Source organism: Cavia porcellus, unplaced genomic scaffold, assembly GCF_034190915.1.
Source record: "Cavia porcellus strain 051 isolate PalLab524CR breed Dunkin Hartley unplaced genomic scaffold, mCavPor4.1 scaffold_1, whole genome shotgun sequence".
NCBI classification, from domain to species: Eukaryota; Metazoa; Chordata; class Mammalia; order Rodentia; family Caviidae; genus Cavia; species Cavia porcellus.
Genome location: NW_026947484.1, coordinates 46,507,084 through 46,527,956, shown reverse-complemented (window position 1 = coordinate 46,527,956; position 20,873 = coordinate 46,507,084). Strand labels below are relative to the sequence as shown.

The 20,873-nt window shown below is 38.9% G+C and overlaps 1 long non-coding RNA gene across 1 annotated transcript in view; it reads right to left on the bottom strand.

Annotated features, from left to right (window-relative positions):
- The window catches only part of LOC106028083 (uncharacterized), a 133,933-nt gene that overhangs the window by 73,829 nt on the left and 39,231 nt on the right, over positions 1-20,873 (bottom strand). The window contains exon 2 of the long non-coding RNA XR_001201698.2: positions 19,678-19,776. This is a non-coding gene — a long non-coding RNA (uncharacterized LOC106028083). The remainder of the gene's footprint in view (positions 1-19,677; positions 19,777-20,873) is intronic.

The following is a 20,873-nucleotide window of genomic DNA, read 5'->3' as shown; positions in this document are numbered from 1 at the left end:
TAAATAGAAGTCATCCTTCCGTTTCCAGAGAGATAGGGATCTAATAAAACTGGGATTCTACTAGTAGGAAAGAAGAGAGCAATGACTATAGGTAAGCAACCAAGAGCAGGTACAACATTAACGTATTTTCTTGCGATCCAGATAAAGCTGAGTTCCTGTGTGTGTGTGTGTGTGTGTGTGTGTGTGTGTGTGTGTGTATGATCAGGGTCTTCATAGCTTGAAGTCCCTGGAAACAAAACCTGAGAAAGGCTAATGCAAAAGTAATTTCAAGATTGGTATTAGGGAGCAGACTGGATAGGGAAAGGCAACAGGAAGGAGGAAAGCCAGGACAAGGATGCACTATGATTTGATCAGTGTGGTGGGAAACTGATGTTCCCGCAGCTGGGACATTCTGAGGAGCCTGTTGAAAAACATCTTGGAGACTAAAAGGAGAGCCTTAATTTATTAGCCTTAGTTCTCTATTGAAGAAAGGCTCTCTGCAGGTATTCATTTACCCGTTCCCCAAACACCTCCAGGATGGATAATTAAGAGTTCTGAGCAGGTTCCCACACTTCAGCAGGAGAGAAGCCCCGAGGGCAGGGAGCAAGAAGTAGCCATAGGCTGAGGACAGCACCATCAAATGATATCTCTGTGCTGTTGACCAAGCTTGTCTGGAGCTGGGTGCCAGAGCAATAGTTGGCTGAGAGTGAGAAGTGGAGACCAAGAGGCTATAAAAAAGAGGTACAAGCAGAGGGCACAACCCGTAGCATTTATCCAGATTCTAATTATTCAGTATTTGTGTGCGCTTAATTCACCAGATTATGCTAGGACAGGAAATTCTAAGATCTCAGTTGCTATGCCTGTGCCCAAGCTCAATACTTAGCTTGTTGTGAGTGTTCTCTGAAAGTCTGTTGGATGAGTGAATGAATATCAGAAAATGAAGAGGGAGGAGGAGAAGGAAGAGGAGGAGGAGAGGGAGAAGATGGGGTAAAGGGAAAGGGAGGGCGAGGAGGAGGGGAGGAAGAAAGGAATTTTCTCTCCAGACACATCATTTCAAAGAGAATGTGTTCAATAATAAACTACAAATCAGTCTGACCTCCTCAGTAATCAGTAATGCCTCAAATTACGAAGAAATCCTCAAGGTCCTAAGGCCTAAAGGTGGGTGGGTCAGCATTGAGTGAGGTCAGGAGGACTGTACTACAGGCTCACCGTAGCGCCAGCTCGTGTTTGGTTGGAGAGCATGCACTGGACAGCATCCCTTCCTGTCACATTTCTGTGTGCACATGGTACAGCTCTGTGCCTTCCTAGGGAGTCTCCCCTACATCTCTTAGGATGCCCGGCAGGTCAGTTTCTGGGGCCATGGACCATGGTGCATAAATCGGCCACCTGATCTAACTCAAACTCCCGTAGTGTCAGAGAATGCCTCCTTCCCACTGGCGACTGGACACAAAGTCACATAGGAACAATTCCTCCAAATAGCCACTCCATCAAATATCATGTCACTCTTTTCTGTGCCTCTCTTCATATAATTGTGAATTTATGATTCTCTGTACTTGAAAATTAAATTCCAGATTTCCAGAGTAGTGACTGTGTCAACACTAATACTCAGAGATGCTGACTCAGAGATGAGTAACTCTCCATAAAGCTTCTTAGCTATAAAAGAAAATGTCCGAGTTTTTTCTCCCTCTGTTGACCAGGAGATCCACAGTCCCCTGCTTGCCTCTTGACATAAGCAATCTGAGGAGCCTGTCTGATTAAAGCCATGTCCCATTCCGCAGTTAAGGACATTCATAAAAAGATTATATTTTAATGACCATTGTACAGATGTTATCAGAGCTATTATTCTAAAATGACATTTCCTATTATGGCTGGGATTTGTCCCTTTTGACACGTGCTTTTCTCTTAAGATATGGTAGAGACTTTTTTTAACTCTAGCAGAGTTTCAAGAGAAGGTAAATCTGGGTTGCTTTTTTAAAAAAAAAATAATTTAGTCTAGGAGATTGTTTTTATAGAAATAAGAATTTAAAACACATTAAGCCTCTGTGATCTACTTACTGGTTCACTAAGCATCTCAAAGATGCTGCAGTCTCCTCTTTGAACTGCCATCACCTATGGTAATCATTCAGCAGATCCAATATCGTAGGAGCCCTGACACCCACCTGGGATTCCTGCAGGAGCATCTGGTGCATGAGAATGACCTATTGTGCCCTTTACCATGACAGGCAGGCCCGCTACAAGTATTTGAGGTCTTTCCGGTAATTTAAACAGCTCTCCTGTCTCAGATGCTCAAGGTCCTCAGGTGGGTTGTGTTTAGCTTGTGTGGTTTTATATTTTCAAAATTAAATTGGTTGTCATTTCTCCTCTGAACCAGGATTTTCACCTATATATTCAAAGTTTTGGCACTTTTAAGATCTGGTACCACTGGGCCCCACATTGTCATGTGATCACTGGAAGGGGTGCAAACTTCAGTTCTGCAGAGTTCTGCAGGAGGCTGACATGAGCATGGAACCTAGTTTAATGTCACAGGTGGAATCTCCATGTGGCCCTACAGCCATCAGACCTTGTGCCCGCTGGCAGGGGATGTAAGGGCACTTGTCACTCTTGTAATTGGTTTCCAGTCCCTGAAGATACTGCCCTTGAGACCTCCACATTTCAAAGGAAAAGTAGTTTCTAGACGTATAGTGTTTAATTAGTCCAAACAGGGTATCAAAATTGAATCTGTGTGTAGTTCTAAGATGTGAAGTTATGACATCAGGAGTCTACCAACTGGTGTCAATAAAAACCCACTTGAATCTGTCTTTGATGAAGGCTTCTTTTCTCGTGTAAGCTTTTTAGAGCAATCAACAAATCTTATCAACAGATTTTCCTCACTTAACAAATTTATCAACAAGTTTTCCCCTTAAAAGAAATTCAACATAGAGAACTCGAAACCTACTTAGAAAATATGTTAAGATATGTTTGTTCACTGATTTCATGCATATTCATGGGGTACTAGTGTTGAGTAAACAATGTTCTAGGCATTGACTTCTACTTCAGTGCATGAGGAATGATTTATACTTCAGTGCATGAGGAATTGTCAAATAAAAAAGTAGTTCATAAAATAAGAAAATTCAGGTTGTGTGTTTGTATATGAATTGTTTTCTGATAACTTATGAGAACATGGGAGAGTCAGAGACAAAAAGACAAACACATATACACACTCCAAATATTTTAACATGTTTGCACACAACATATGCTAATGCATTTATAAACTATGCATTTATTTACATATTTAAATAAAATATTATGATATATGTTCATTTATGTAAGGATTTCAAGGGCTGCTCACTGAGGTAGCAATATTTTTTATTATAGGATTATTATTGCACTACTTCCTATCTGTATTTAAATCAATTTTCCTTCAAAAATGAACCTACATGCTCTTATATAGTTTTAAAGAAACTTATTTACAAAAATTACATTCACTTCAAAAACATCAAATGTACTGAAGCTTGACAAGGGAGTGCCTCAAGAATACAACCTTCCAAATTCTGATCATTGTCTACCAGTTAGTTACTGGTGGTACCTGAAGTGAGGTTTTTCCTTGGAAGTGTGGGACCTGGATCTAAATATAAATATGTGATAGAGCCAGGAACAAGCAGAAAGGACTCTAGTGCTAGAAGTAAGTCCACCTGGCAGGTAGACTTTGACTCTAGAACACTACTGTCAGGGACAAATGGGAATCATCCCACAAAACACTTGACCGGAATGAGATCCAACTCAAGAAACTAGGCTTCCAGACAACACGGGTGGCACCAGAGACCAGCAAATGCTGAGAAGAATTCTTTATACACATTCAACGTGCTGACTTCTGACCTATGTGATGTTTTTAAGCATCACAATGAGGAACCTGAGGCCTTGAGATGCAAAAGAAACTAGCGTGTGATAGCGTGACTTCTGCGCACATGATGTCTTTCACAGACATTACAAAAATTGCCAAGTCAGACAAGCACTAAATGAACAAGGTGAAATTCAAATCTAGATTTTTTTGATTTTTATGACCTCCACTTCCTCCACTCATTCTCACCGCCTGCTTCCACCTCGATGGCTTGTAACATCATTTCAAGAATTCGTTTAAGCTAGAAGTCATTGAGTGTCTCTCCTGGACTGCTCTTTGAGGGGGTAGCATAGCAATGCCCCTCAAAAGGAAGAGCTTCCTGAAGGTAGAGGGGACACAGGCATAAGGGTCACTTTCATCAAAATATCAGAGAAGTAGAAACTGTCCAGTATTTACACTATCTTGGCTGGCTCTTATTTCTAACCATATATTGAATGCAATTTAAAAAAATCATTCCTACGTTTGAAAGAAATGGTGAGTTTAGAGAAAGGAAGGGCACAGACCCTTCTCTGGAGTGTCTTCACGTTGTCACAGGGCTCCTAGCATTAGCAGACATGGCGTGAGCACCACGAGGGCATAGCTTCATGATAGAGGACATGCCCGAGGTGTAAGAGAGCTAATATTTCAGGCCTTATCCTACTACTAGAAGGTTTCTGTTTTAGCTATGGAAATGAGACATAACCAGAAGAAAATGGGAACATAGCTACAGAGGACATAGATGTTCAGGGAAGCGGAGGCACACCCTTCCACACCTCAGTCCTGGCTCCGAACCCAGGCTGTTGGAGGCTGGAAACTCTTCAGTCAGTTTCTAAAAGAAGATTTTTTGACCTGGCATGTAACCCACTATGATCATGTAATTAAACAAGTCTCTTCAAGTAATAGCACAAAAATAAATACTGGTCTTTGAATGATCTTTTAACAATATTTATTTCTTCTTTCAAGTACTTTAGGGGAGTACCATGCCCTTCATACACCCATCCACCCAGCCACCCTCCATCCATGTGTCCATTGCAATATGTCACAGACTAAGGTAGGCATGGCCCCTGAACAGCACTGCACCGGTTTCATCTGGATGGGGTTAGCAATCACACCTGGACTGTAAATGTCTCCTAGACAGTCTCTCTAAATAGATAATGTGGGATCATCCATTATACTGTGATTCTCTGATTTTGCAGTCACTGAAAGAACTTGGGTACTGTAAATGTACGTTCTGGGTCAGGTCTGGGGTGGCCGCTTTTCGCATCACTATTAGCATCAAGAGACATTGATGCTGCTGGGCCTTGGACAGGCATTGAAGGACCAGGTTTTATAGGACTTCATGATGATGATGAAGCCTGCCTTGAACACCAGGAAGGGTCGCTGCTCTTAAATTCAAGGGCAAACTACGCCACCGCCAAACTTTCCCTACTTTGGGAACATGGCTTCACGATGTGCGTTAGCTGTTAGTTCACGTTTCCTATCCTCCCCATTCCAAAATTGAGAGTTTAGCTTTCATCTGTTTCCCAGACACTCTTACATTATCTCTCAAGAAAGGCAGATGTGGTCTCAGAATCCCTGCAAGAAGCAGACACACTTCTAAGCAAGGGAACCAGTTACCCTAAGCCTGCCATACTGTGTTACAACATCTCAATCACATTTTCTGTGTTTTGCAGACCCTCAGAGGCGCCTGCAATTAATTCCAAAGGCTACAAGCCATGAGGCATCTAACAGCTCAGGGGTGATTAAGAATGAATTCCTAACCTTTCATTTCAAGAGCCGCAGAAAGACAATGGGACAAATGCCAGCGATGTTTACATAGTTTGTAGCACTTAGCGATCATGAATGCTCTCATTTATTCTCTGGAAATGCCTGTTTTAAATTTTTCTGCTGTCTTAAGTAGACCTATCCTTCAGTGCACAGTCTTAAATACACTTCTGCGAATAATAGGAATTCCATGCTAAGATTCAGAAATCCTTGGGTATCACTTTTTCATAAGAGAAAAGAAATTGGTAATTATAGTATCCCCATTGGCCGATGGACAGTGCATTGTGTTTTAAAGTAAAAAGTGATTTTTACATCACCTGCCTCACATCTCTGCATGTTTTAAATAGAGATACTGTTTATAAACTATGGATTAGTATTCAGTTTCTAGTTCAGTTACAGAAGAACTGAGTTTTTTGCAAGGCTACACAGACAGCTAACCTCTACCTGTATCCAATATCAAAATCCTTGGAATTTATGCCACCCTTAAAAATGCTTATACATGTGTTTTTTTATTTTTGGTAAAATGCAAACTCCCCTTGGAATCTTCCCGGCATGGTCACAAGATTATTCAGTGTGTCATATTTAAAGGTGAAGATAGGGATATCACAGTGATTTTTTTAAAGTCATGTTTGGGGAGGATTCTGTAAGCAAAATAGTTTCCCTTAAATCACTCCATGCTAATAAGCACTGTGGGGTTCCCCATATACATTGGCAAATGAGAAGATGTGTTTGGTTAGGGCACAGCAGGCCAGGATATGAATCACAGTTAACTTCATGACTATGCCAGAATGCATGAATGAGATAAACCAGAGAATTTTGCATTTTAACCTCCATGACTCATGCATTACTGCTGATGGCTCAAAGAGCAAGGTTAATAACTAGGAAGACATCCAGCTCAGGCCTAGCACGACCAAGAGCAAAGGAAACAACCACTTCCCATTAGGAAGCAGGGCTATGTTGCCCTGGGTAGACTTATGTAACCTAGCAATTCAATGACTGAGGCTCTGGGCGGAGGGTTTTATGTGTGTGTGTGTCGTCCCCCCCCCCCCGCCCCGGTGTAAATATTTAAACTTCTCCATAACATTAGAGTTAGAACTTACTTTCCTGGAATGAACTTCTAAAACAAATTGACAGCCAAATACGTACTCTGTGGAATTTTTAAATGCCAACGGGTTAGTTTCCATTACAGAAAACACTGAGTTTTTATCTCTCTCACTTCACCCCGTGTCAGTGCTTCCAAACTTTCTCAGGTCCATGTACCTTATTGCTGTGAATCTTGGTTAACCAGGAAGGCACTAAGAGTGTACCGGGCATATTTTCCTGTTATTCAACTCCAAATTTGAAATCTGCCTGGCAAGAGGTGTGAGAAATGATGTTTTGCTACTACTTGCATCTTAACACTCTTTTATCTGGTTTTTCAAATCACTTCCCTGCAGAGATGCTATCTTTATTTTTGCTTCTTTATGACTAAGGTCTTTAATGTCACCAGAAGTGTCCGGGGCTGAAACTCAACTTCAGAAAGCTATTATTAGAACCCTGTTCAAAGAAAGCAATGTGCTTATATTCTATGTGGGTATGTGAGCCATCACTGAGAGCTATTCAGTTATGATGAAGATAATTTAGAGTGTCTCTCTCTCTCTCTCTCTCTCTCTCTCTCTGTCTCTCTCTCTCTGTCTCTTGCCCTCTTGCTTCTGGGGATGGAACCCAGGTGTCTTACTCTTGCTAGGCAAGTGCTCAGCTGTTGAGCTGTATCCCCAGTCTTGACTTTCATCTTTGCAGTGTAGCACCCCCAATCTTAGACTGTGAATTACTTCTGCCCTGTTGGATAGTCCTTTAGGACTTCCAAACAGGAGTCAGGTATGAGACTGTACATAGCTAGTTCAATCTATATGACTCTCGGAGTTGTTCAGGAGCTATAAGCCGAGCACTTTCTTGATGGGCTTTCCTGATGGGCTGGCCACACAAGAGTGGGGATGGAGCTGACCAAATAAGAGGCAGACAGGTGGCTAAAAAGCCTGCATCAAGCTAAGTTCAAAAACAGATCTCTCTCTTGAATTTTTCCCTCTCAAATTTTCATGAGCCAGAAAGCTTCTTTTTTCTTTAGATAATTTTGGTCAGTAATCTTTTATTTGTTACAGAAACCCAGAATTTTCACCCCTTTTTACCACATGTTCAAAATCGTTCATTATTTTGCCATTTGCTCTTTACAAAGAAATTCCAATGATTCCCTTCAAGGAAGACACAAGGAGAGTGAATATTCTGAGTGTGCATAGAATCCTTTGCCTTTACTATTTTCACAATTTTCATTCATTTCTTTCTCACTCCCATCAAATATTTTGTCAGGATTGAGAAACTAACAAGCACTCCAATGAATTAATGAGGTTTTCACTGCTTTTCAAATGTGTATGTCTGAACATATCCCTGGCACACTGCAACTGAGATTATTAAATTGGGGCAAAAAGAAAAACCTAGGATAGAGATCATTCATCAGTACGAGAAACTTCGAGGGTTGGTTGCATTTGCTGTAAATGGCAAATAATAATATCAATAATAATAGCAAGCATTTACTGCCTTTTTTGGTATAATGAGTAAGATTGGTCTTCCACACTCATGAGTTTTACCTCTCTGGATTGTAATATCAGATCAAAAATATTTGGGGGAGGGATCACATACATAATGAATAGGTACAAATTTTTTTCCTTATTACCCCTGAACAATAGAGTATAAAGACTATTTACATTATATTAGGTATTACAAGCAATGTAGAATTGATTAAAATACAGAGGAGGATGCGCACAGTTTTTATGCAAATACGACAGCATTTTATATAAGGGACTTGAGCACCCACAGATTTTAACATTTGAGGGGAACCAGTGCCCCCTAGAAACCAAGGAGCGACTAAGTAATGCAAGGTGCTGTACATAAGCTAATTCATTTTGTCATTAAACCTACTTAATGGACAGTGTTATATGGTAAACCAGTTCTAGGGGAAAGTGACTGAAGTCTAATACATAGAGTTTTCCTATATCTTTGTATAAATATGCCAACCTTGGATTTCAAGCAACTAACAGTTTAAAACTGGCTCACAAAATCCTTGCATATTTAATAAACAGCTCTTGGAAGCAGGTGAATCAGAGTCTAGCATGTCGCTGGAGGACCTGAGCAGAGAACAGTCATGCAGCTCGCTCAAATCCAGCAGCTGTAAACCCAGGTTTGTCTCATGGGTTGCATTGAGCTCACAACCTCAGAGGCTGTGTTCCTTTGCAGTCTGGGGGCAGGAATTCACTGTGTTTATCTGAGAAAAGCATGTGCAAATGAGAAGGCGGTTCAGTCTTTGTTTTCAGATAAATTATGACTGTGTTTAGTTTTTAAAGAGTGCTTAAGTTGTCTACACTTTATAGAGGAATGTCATATTAAATATGACATTTGCATCAATTTCTTTGATGAACGGTCACTAAGCTCTTCTGCAGAGAATGTTTGGAAGATAAATTGGTCTGCTGTATGTCTGGGAATCTGAATGACAATTGAAATAGTTTGAAAAGAATGGAGACCAATTAATGAAGATCTATCAGCATGTTTTAGCCTGAGACCCTGAACTAATTCATATCCTGCCATGTTCCTTAATCTCATTGCAAGCCTTTCCAAGAGGTTTAGAAAAGTTATTTGCAGTTTTGAGCCCATGAAAAGTATTAACTTATAACTAAGGATTTCAGATCATTATATATGTGTGCATAAATGCCAAATATTCCCAACTGTAGAAAATTAAGTAAATTATAACTGCTAAGATGCTACAGCAATTTCCTTTCATCACATATGCAGGCTTGACTACAAAGTCTTCCTTGGCTCATAATAGAGGGCTTTAGATGTATTGTTGATTATTTTATTCCAAGCCCAAAAGCAAAAATAAAGCAAAATGGATAACAATTGTAAACATTAGATAATACGTATCTGGGAACAGCACAAATATGAATTCACTAGTTATTAGGCACGCAAGCACTTTGGAAAATTCAAGGCACTACACAAATGTGAGGAATTATTACTGAGTCTTTTAAACATCTCAAAAATTTCTAAAGCACTCAATCCATACATATTATTTTCAAACCATAAATATATAAAAATAAGGCAGAAAGTTCTTTTCTAAATATGTGCAGTAGAAGACCTAATAACTATGGTGATTCTTTGGAGCTGTATATTTTAATGCATTTAAAGAAACATCATTTAGTTACTTCTGTATTACCTACCAAAGGCATTAAGGAGAAAAAATTCTCCACTGGAAATAAAATAGATTCATATGTGAAGATTTATGTAAATCCTTAAGCTTTAAAAATCTCCTACTATTAAAAAATTATTAACTTTAGGGTTGATAATGGCAATGAGATATATTTTCAAAAGAGATCTTTTTCTGTTGAAGTGACATAATAAAATATTTATAGATGAATTAATGTAATGTCTGAGATTCGCTTAAAAATGTCTGGGGAAGAAGCTGTGATGGCAGAGAGGAAATGAGACTGGCCATGTTTCTCACAACTGTTAAAGCTGTGTTCATGGTACATGGACGAATCCAGTGTACCTGGGGATTTCCCAGTACAAGTTCAAGAGAAAGTCACCTCAGCTCAATATCTGAAACATTTTGGAACATTTCTAAGTGCTGAACAAAAGAGTATGGGAGAATTCATTGCCAAAATATTGATCTCATTGCCTCATTTTTATTCCTTCTAGTCTAGTTCATTCCCTCTTTACTGCCAGAATATTTCTAAATGTGAAATTAGTTCATGGAATTCCTTTGTTTAGAATACTTCCTTTGAATCCCCATCACCCAAAGATGGAGCTTGGGAATCTCTCTTTTGTGCCCCACTCTAGCACTCTGGTCTCATTCCAGAAATTTCTCACATAGTGTGGTCTTCTCTGCTGACACATTCCTATTTCCTGCAAGGACTGTGAGGTCCACAAGAACCAAGAACACGTCTTTTTATCCTTCTCTTAGTTCTTGGCTCTTTGTCCAGCCTTCTGTAGTTGCTCAATAAATTTTCAGGGAGTGAAATGAATGTGTAATACAAACAGATTATGTAAAACTGTTTAGACCAATGAAACTTCAATAGTGTGTAACGATGGTTAAACAGATTGTGCTTCCAAGTTTTGTTTTGATTTTTGCTTTAACTTAGTGCTGTGAGCTGTTTGTATCGCTAAAAGCTCTATAATGTTCTTCATGGCTGCTTAACCCTTCAAAGTAATGCATGAAATTTATTTATAATAAAAAGTAAAAAAAAACAGTACTTAGACTAGTAAACATATATTCTCACTTAAAAGGACACAGATGACTAAGATGTATATGATTTATTTGATACTCTTAGATATATACACCTATAATAAACCTACTTTCAGGTTAATTATCACTAATCTAAAAATCTAAATGCTAAAGTGATCCTAAATCTGAAGTTTTTGAGCACTGAAATGATGCCACAAGTAGCAAATTTCACACCTGACCTCAGGTGACAAGTGACAGTCAAAATGTAGGCACACTGAAAATATTGTACAAAATTACAATCAGGCTATGTGTGTGAAATACAAATTTGATGTTTAGATTGGGTCCTGTCCCAAGACAGGTATGCAATTAATGTACATGACAGTATTCCAAAATGCAAGAAAATTCAAAATCTGAAATGCCATGAGGTTCAGTCATATTTGTATTAGGTTTTTTAATCTATAGTAGAAATTTTATAAGCCTCTCAGATAGTATCTGGGTAAAGATTAGTTGGTTTAGTGCAATAACCATAATTATTAAAGTCATACTAATTTGAGTGCTTTTCCACAAACAGCAAAAAAAAAAAAATAAGTAATCAAACTTCATAAAAAATTTCTGTTCCTCAAAGATCACAATCAAGACAGTGAAAAGACAACCCATAGAAGAGGAGAAATATCTGTATTTCTTATTTTTGGCGAGGGTATAATATCTAGAAAATACAAAAACTCCTACCAATCAACAATGAAAAAGTAAACAACCCAGCTAAAGACTGAGCACAGGACCCGAGTAGAATTTTCTCCCAAGATGTACAAATGGCCAACAAGCACATGGGAGGATGCTTTTGCTCAATGTCATTAATCTCTAAGGAAGTGGAAATCAAAACTAGAATGCACACTATTTCACAATCACTAGAATAACCATAATAAAAAAGAAATATTGTAACAGCCAATGAGGATGGAGTAAAATTAGAACCATCTGTGTTGCTGATGGGAATGTAAGATGGTGCAACCTGTGTATGTAAGAGGATGTTAATAATTTAAATGTAGAGTTACCATATGAATCAGTAATTCCATTTCTAGGAATGTTCTCAAAAGAATGAAAACCATGTGTTCAAATAGAAACTGGTACACAAATGATCATAAACATACTGTTTATGAAACAAAGGAGAAAACAACTTTAATGTCCATCATTAGATAAATGGAATGTGATCTATAATATTAGAAAATATTGTTTGGCAATAAATAAAACACTGAGGTATGTCACAAATGAACAAATAGTGAAAACATTATACTAAGTGAAAGAAGCCAGACTCCAAAGGTCTCATAGACATTTATAGAAATTATTGAGAATCAGCAAATCTGTAAATACTAAAAGCAGACTGGTGTTTGTCAGAGGCTAAGTGGATAGGGGATGAGAAGCATTTTCTTATTGGGTATTCCGTGGCCTTTTGGGACTACAAAATGTTTTGGAACTAGATAGTGATGATTTTACTCAATGAGAATGTGCTAAGTGTTACTGAAGTTACACTTTAGCTCACATGTTGAATTTTATGTTCTATCTATCTCATCCCCACCCCCCACCCCCAAAAAAGCAGCTTTCAGAGAAGACCTTCCAAAGATTCTGTTTTGAAGCATCTGGTACAGAGCCTAGGAGTATGTAAAATATGCAGGTATTTTGAGACGCACTGATATGAATTCTGTTTTTACAGATATTTAAATTACTTCCATGTCAAACCTGCCTAGCAAATAACACAGCAAGAGAAATGTCTCAAAGGCATCACACATTACCCTGCAAAGTTTCAGTTTCTTACCATGGAAAACTGTTAACAGCTCAACATGAAACCTCTCTAGGGCTGGCTGTAAAACACACTTCCCACCAGTCCACTCAAAATTCTTCCTGTGACATTTGGAGTCACAGTTCTGTTCCCTGATCAAAGCGGATCTCTCCCAAGCCCTTGAGATTGTGTTTTTCCTCTCACTCATGTTTTCAGCATTTTTTTCTTTTTCTTGCTTCCTTCCTCGCACATGCACACATTGCACACCATGCACACATTCCTGTATCTCTAATGCATTCTCCTTGACTTTTGCACAAATCCACATATAGCCAAGATCCTTGAAAAGCCAGGGGTCATTTATCTTTTCCTTCCACACCCTCTCTGACCCTATGGGATCCTAACAGCAGGCTTTGAGACATGCACTGTTTTTATTTCATTTGACCAGGGGAAAAATAATAAGCTCTCCCAGGATATAAGCTCCATGTATAGGAGATTTATGTGTCCATTACTCACCGCTCTTTTTACAGATTCTAAAAGAGTATGTCTGGCAAAGAGCAATGAATATTTATGGAGCCAAAACAGCATCTAAATATTGGTGAACAGTTTTGGGGAGTAGGTGAAATCTCAGGAAGAAAGTCCAAGTCCAACGATCTTGACCCATTTAAATATGTAACAGTTTGCATCGAACTTAACACATTATTAAGCTCAAGTAAAGCCATCCTGACTCAGTGGTCTGTCACCATTTAGCAATAATTTCTTAGGCAGCAATTGGAAACTTTCCTGTGACTACTCAGAAACCTCAGCCAATGACAGGGTGTGGAAGAAAGGCATCCAAACTGTGATCATGTTCCCCTTTTATCAGAGAGGTATTGTGAGACAGGGAGAAAAATAAGAGACGGTAGGGTCTTTTATGGCGTTTGCCTGAATACATGATTCTAAAAGAATATGAATCCTGGAGTATTGTACTTTTATAAGCTTCCTCTTCCATTTTTTTGTTTCAATACAAACTTCTAATATGTTAAACTCTCCTTTGACAAGGCATTTAAAAGTCATACCTAGTAAGCCATCTTTCATTTTAAATTTTATTTTAGTAACAGTGAAGCAATGATTTTATTTATTTATTGAAATGCATCCATAATTAATTCGCCATCTTAAGTAACTAAAAATTAAAACCTCTAAATATTTCTACCCTTTGCTGTAGGAGACAAAAAGGACAGATGAGTGCTGGGATAAAATTAAAAAAGGAAATGACCCTAGTTAACTGGATTGTGGAAGTGAATTTGCAAATTAGCTTGGTACACACAGGCTTATTTAAAACATTTTGCTTGATTTTCATGATGCCCTTCCCTTGAGTCAGATATTGGGTCAGATGATGGAGATACATAAGACAAAATCTATAATGGTCTTGTAGCTTCATAATATAATGTTTTCCTATGTTTAAAAGATCTCAAACACCTGAAACCAAGCCCCATTTCAGATGTGTAAGGATTACCTAAAATATAGCACCATGCGAAATTCTCAAATGCAAACATTTTCCTTCTGTCTACTCTGACTATTGGAATACAGATATCTAGAATTGGATAGGAAATCCATCACCCACCAGGAAATCACACACCATCTCATCTTGATTCCATTTTACAAAACTTTCAGGTTATCTTCCCTTTGTTTTCTATCATTCCTAACCTTCCACCTGATTCCGTGGGACTTAAGGTGCCAGAAAACATCACAGTTGAACCCAGTAATTATAAGACTCCCGAACATTCTTTCAGGGGAGCTGGCACACAAAGAGTCTTCTGCTGCAGAGTTCCAGGGGAATATTTTTCTTGCTAGTCACTAGGTCTGCTGGTTGGGAATTTCCCTATGTTTGTCAGAGTGATTGAATTATGCAAGAAAAATAAACAAGCCTTTTCAAACCCCCTTTATCCTGCAAGGTAGGTGCAAATAAAAAGTCAGACAGAGGTTATTCATTTGCAAATGATTCAGATATCTGGGTTTTCCTTTCTCAATTTCCCATCACCAGACAGGGAGAAGCAATACAAAAATACACATAACTGGTGTCACGCTCAGTGGCCCTCCTCTCATAAGACAATCACATTCCATTCTAGAATGTAATTCCTCAGAAGGGCAGATCAGTTATGTAGCTATTATGCACCATGCCTTCAATTCCTTCCACTAGCCTTACCCAAAGTTCTTAATAATGGCTATAATTTTTTACAATGGCTATATTTTCTTTCATTTAACAAATGCTTTGTTAAGTATTCACTATGTGCCAGGCACTATGTAGGTGCCAAAAATTATCCTTGTGTGGAAAAATGGACAGGGGATTATATTCTTTTGGGTAAAACAATATTAGCCAGAGTGTAAGGTAAATGAGGGGACAAACTGAGGTAAACAGTAAAGAGAAACACAGTACTGTAGTTGCTTGCACAAAGGGGCAAGATATAGACTGAAGTGGTGGCAGCTCATGGGGATAGAGCTGAAGGATGAGTTAATCAGGCAGAAGTTTCCAAAATAAGGGTGAAATACAGACAGGGAACAGAATACATAAGGACCCTATCACGAGACAGAGCTTAGCATTTTGGAGAAGCTGCAAGAAGATTACAGAGAGAGAATAGTTCATAGACAAGGAGGAAAACAGTACAAAATGGAAAGGGTCAGAGAGATTAAGAGAGAGTTATTAGGACTAATGCATGAGTTCAGATAGGTTTCAGGATACAAGATTCATATATAAAAGTCAGTTGCAATTCTATAGCAAATCATCCAACAATGACATTAAGAAAACAATTTCATTTACAATAGCACCAAAACCAATAATATATGTAAGACTAAATTAAACAAAAGAAGCACAAGATATGTACAATGTAAACTACAAAATGTTGAAAAAAATTAAGGAAGATCTAAATAAATGGAAAAGCAGCCCATGTTCACAAACTGGAAGATTACTATTAAGATAGTGATACTCCCCAAACTACAGGTTCAACATAATCCCTATTTAAATCCCAGATGCTTTCTTTGCTGAAATTGACAGGCTGATCCAAACTATTATTCTTGCAATAATCAAAACATCTTGAAAATGAAAAACAAAGCAGAGACATACTTTCCAACTTCAGAACTTACTAAAAAGCTATAGTAAACAAGACAGTATGGTCCTGGTACATACAGATCAATGCAGTGTCACTGGGAGCCCACAATTAAACATGTTTACCTTAATTGATTACTTGATTTTTGACAAGTGTATTAAGATAATTACGAGGAAGGAATAGTCTTTTTGATAAATTGTGCCAGAACAACTGGATATCCACATGTGAAAGAATGAGACTGGACTCCATCTCACATCATTTGCAAAAATTAGGCTCGGCATGGTGGTACATGCCTGTAATCCCAGGATTTGGGAGGTTAAGGCAAGAGGATTGTTGTGAGTTCAAAGCCAGACTGGGCTATAAAGTGAGTTCAAGGCCAGCCTGAACTGTATAATGAAACCCTGTCTCAAAAAGACAAAAAACAAACAAACACCCCCCCCCAAAAGCCCAAAACAAACAAAATCCCTCAAAGCATATATGATTAGTCTAAATAAAAGAGCTAAAACTGTAAAGCTCTTAGAAGAAAACATAAGAGTAAATTTGTCATGGGATCAGGTAATAATTTTTTAGACATGACACCAAATTTCCGTTACAAAAGAAAACATAGGCAAGTTGAATTTCATCAAAATTAAAACTTCTGTGTTTCAAAAAACACTATCATGAAATTGGAAAGACAATCCACTGAATGGGAGACAATATTCTCAGGTCATATATCAGCACAGAGACATATCTAACATGTATATTTTTTGCAACTTAATAATTAAAAACAACCAAAACAACCCCATAAGAAAATGTACAACATTCCATAGCAATTTTTAAAAAATCGACACAAACCTTGCAGCATTCACAAAGTTAACTCAAAATAGACCATCAATCTAAATGGAAAAGACTAAAATATAAAATTTCTGGAAGGCAGAAGAGACTATCTAGATAACCTTTGGTGTGTGGATGATTTTTCAGGGACAGCATAAAGCATATGATCCAAGAAAGAAATAATTGATAAATTAGATTTCATGAAAATTAACAGTTATGTGAAACTCTGTCAAGGAATGAGAAGATTGGACATAGATAGGAGAAAACATTTACAAAAGTGTACCTAATGGAAATTTATCCAAAGGATACAAGAAACTCTCCAAACTCAACAATAGAAATTGAACAGCCTAATTTAAAAATAGGCACAATACCTGAACAAACTCCTCACAAAGAAAATATCTGCATGGCTAATGAGCATATGAAAAGGTGCCCCATAGCACGGTCACTAGAGAATTGCAAGTGCCGACAACAGTGGGTTAACAACCGCTGCACACCTGTAATGGCCAGAATCCAAAGCACAGCATCAAATGCCGCCAAGGTGGTAAGCAAAGGAACTCTCAATCTTTGCTAGCAGGAATTCAGCATAGTACAGTTACTTTGGAAGACAGTTTAGCTGTTTCTTATAAAACTAAACATGCGCTTATATAACCTGGCAATCACACTCCTTGGTATTCACCCAAATGCACTGAAAACACATTTACCCAAAGACATGTAAAAACATATGATGTTTATAGCAGTTTTATTTACCATTACCAAAACTTGGACGCAGACAAGAAATCTTTCAGGAGGTGAAGAGATAAACTGTGGTACACTTAGTTAATAGAATGTTATTCAGAAATAAAAAGGAATAAGCTATCAAGCCATCAAAAGACATGGAGGAAATGTAAATGTACGTTACTGAGAAAAAGAATCCAAAGTGAAAAGATTATCTACTTTGTGAGTGTAATGATATAACAGTATGGAAAAGGCAAAACTATGGAGACAGTAGAAAGTTCTGGGGCTGGAGAAAGAGGGATGAAAAGGTAGAACACAGAAGATTTTTAAGGCAAGGGAACTACTGTGCATAATATTCTAATGGTAGATATACACCATGATATTTTTGTAAACTCTAATGTAAATTTTGAGTGATGATACTATGTTATAGCAATGTACCTCTCTCTTAGAGGATGTTGGTAGTGAGGGAGGCTTGCATGTGTGAAAATGCATGGAAATTCCATACTGCCTGCTCAATTTTGCTATGAACCTAAAGCTGCTCTAAAAAAAAATCTATTTTGAAATAAACTCCAAATACATTTTAAAAACTCCATTATTTGTATCACTCCACCATGCAAAAATGTTCTCCTACAACTGTTAGGCTCGTTTATGAATGAACAAAATTAGAAAGTAACATAACTACTTTTAAAAATATGGACAGAGGAGTTGAATAGAATTTCCCCAAATGAGACATATAAATAGCCAATAAGCACACAAGATCCTCAGGATCATTAACTACAAAATAAACACAAATCGAAAGGACTATGAACTACCATTGCACATCTACCATGGTTGCTTAAAATAAAAAAAAGGATAATAATAAGTGCTGACAGGATGTGAAAAAATTGGAACTTCCTACATCACTGGTGAGGTTGTCAAGTGATACAGCAAATTTAGAACATAGTCTGACAAGGTTGGAGATTTAGCTCAGCAGTGTAAGCGCCTGCCTGGCAAGTATGAGGTCACAAGTTTGATCTCCGGTACCAAAAACAAAAAACAAAAAACAAAACAAAAAAATCATGTAAAGTGTGGCAGGGGATTTAGCTCAACGGCATGAGTGCCTGCCTGGCTAATCACTAGGTCATGAGTTTGATCCTTAGTACCAAAATAAATAAATAAATAGAATACAGTTTGACAGTTTCTCAAAAAGCCAAAGTATAACTCAGCAATTTCTATCCACAATAATAGAAAACTTACATTCATACAAAGAAATGCACATGCTTGTTCAGAACGAGGTCAACAGCTAAACAATGGAAACAACACAAAAGTCTATGCTACAGTGAACAAATACACAACATGGGATCTATCCACACTATGGGATATTATTAACCCATTATTACAGAGTAAAGAAGGGCTGATCCATACAGACAATGCTTGCAAACATTTTACCAAGTAAAAAGAAGCCAGTCTCAAGAGGTCGCATTGGTCAGAACTGGTAAATCCATAATAACAGAAAGTGGTTGGGTGATTGCTTAGACATGGAGTACGGGCAAACAGGATTATGATTGCTGAGCAGTGCAGTTGCTTTCTGAGGCGATAAAAGTGTTCTAAAACAGACCACAGTGCTAACTGCACCTTTCAGTGAATATACAAAAGTCACTGCACTTTGAGCCAGGGGCACCAGCCAGGGTCCTGTTAGCCTGGGTCCTGTTAGCCAGGGCTGCACAGCAGGAGCTGGGCAGCAGGCTGGTGAGTGATGCTTCATCTAGATTCGCAGCTGCTCTCCATTACATCACCTCCTGTCAGATCAGCGGTGACCTTAGGTTCTCATAGAGCACAAACCCTTCCTGTGAACACCCACTTGGGAGACCCAGCTTGTGTGTTTCTCAGAATCATTCTGAAACCAGCTCCCCTCAAGCCCCTATCTCTTGGGTCTGTGGAAAACTTGTTACTTTAAGGGGATACATTTAATGTATGTAAAATATATTTCAATAATGTGTGTGTCTGTGTGTGCGCACACGTGCGTGTGTGTTTTAGGTGGGGCTAGAAAACTATTGGCAAATATCAGACCATTTCAAATCCTGTAGACTATGGAGGGATTGCGTTTCTCTGACCTCAATCAAAAAATGACCTCGTGGATTCAAAATGTTTTCTTTCTTTTCTTTTTTTTTCTTTTTTCTTTCTTTGCCCTTCAGTTCCCTGAGCAATGGAAGAGACAGAAATTACATAGTTCCCAAGTGTGGGGAATGAACGGGCTTCTCCTGCCTGGGACTGAGCAGCCCTCTGCTCTTCCTAACTCCTGAAGTGAGACCCTTATTTTCTCTTGAGCACAACCCTGGATCAGCAACACTGCCTGGAGCTTGGTGGCTGCTCCCTGAGTCCAGGGCTCACCTGGCAGGAGCATCTGGTTTTATGTGGGTTCCTGTTCTTCTGCCTGCCTCATGAACTTTGTGCAAACCAAAGCAGAAAGCATTACCTCCGGGGTCACACAAGTGACCCTGCTGCTCAGCTGAAGTGTAGCCTTTTGTCCTGCTGCTCCCTACTCCACTTCTGGTGGCGGTAGATATTGATTTTTCTTGAAAAAAAAAAAAAAAAAAAGCAGTTATTCAGCCATTCTAGAAGGGTAGGGATTTTAGGAAGGATAGTAACATTACAACAACTCCAATAAGTAGCAAATGATAGAAGGAAAACTCCAGACAGCACTACCCAGTGCTGTCTGGCTACAGGGGAGAGAGAGAGATTTGCATAGAGCAGGTGGGTGTTCAGAATAGGAAAGGTAGATTTTAGAAGGCAAGCTTCTCAAATTATAGCTCAGGAAAGAACTCCCCGTACCAGGATCTACACTCTTTCCCAGTAAAAGTCCAGTCATCCCAAGGAACAGCTCATGTCCAGTCATGCAGCACAGCTGTGATTAAGTTGTGAGTATTGTGACTAAGTCCCATGCTACCATGGCTAAATCAAGAAAATCCCTCCTTCCTTAAGTATTGATGTGGTCTGGATTATAGCTGCATAGGCAGAGGAATTGGCTTAAGCATGTGGTTCAAGAAAACATAACTCACCAGTAGCCTTTGGAATGAACCAAGACCTGCTACCATTTGCCCTTTGTGGACAAGTCCCTACTGGATGACCAGGACCGGGACAGGGACCGACCCGGTGAGTCCTCCGCAGACTTGTGCCCTGCATTGTGTAAGGGACCAGCAGACTTGCCTCACCCTTGCTCAACAACCAGGCAGCCCCGAGCAGCAAATTAGATTGTGTCCCGCCCTGCAGAGGAGCTGCTCTTCTGCTTTTCTTCATCATACTGTTTTCTTGTTGGTCTAGCTATAGATGAGAGGGATAAAGGGGTCCACATTAAGGAAAGAAACCCACAGGGAAAATGCCAAGTGTGGGGAGCTCTGCAGTGTGCAGTGACAAGGACTCATGCGGCAGGACCTGAGCCAAGACCCAGGGGCGCCCTGTGGAAGCAGAACAGAGGCAGCAGTGGTGATGAGTGTCACCCCAGGAAAGAGCAGGGGACCTGAGGGCCAGCTCGTACCAGCTCCGAGCCCACGGCATCTAGTGGTAGCATTCAAGAGGGAGTTTCTTTTTAATTTGTTTTTAAAATCTTACAAAGTTTTATTTCATTCACTAATTAATTACAGAAGAAACCAAGGATGAAATAAGAGTTTCTAG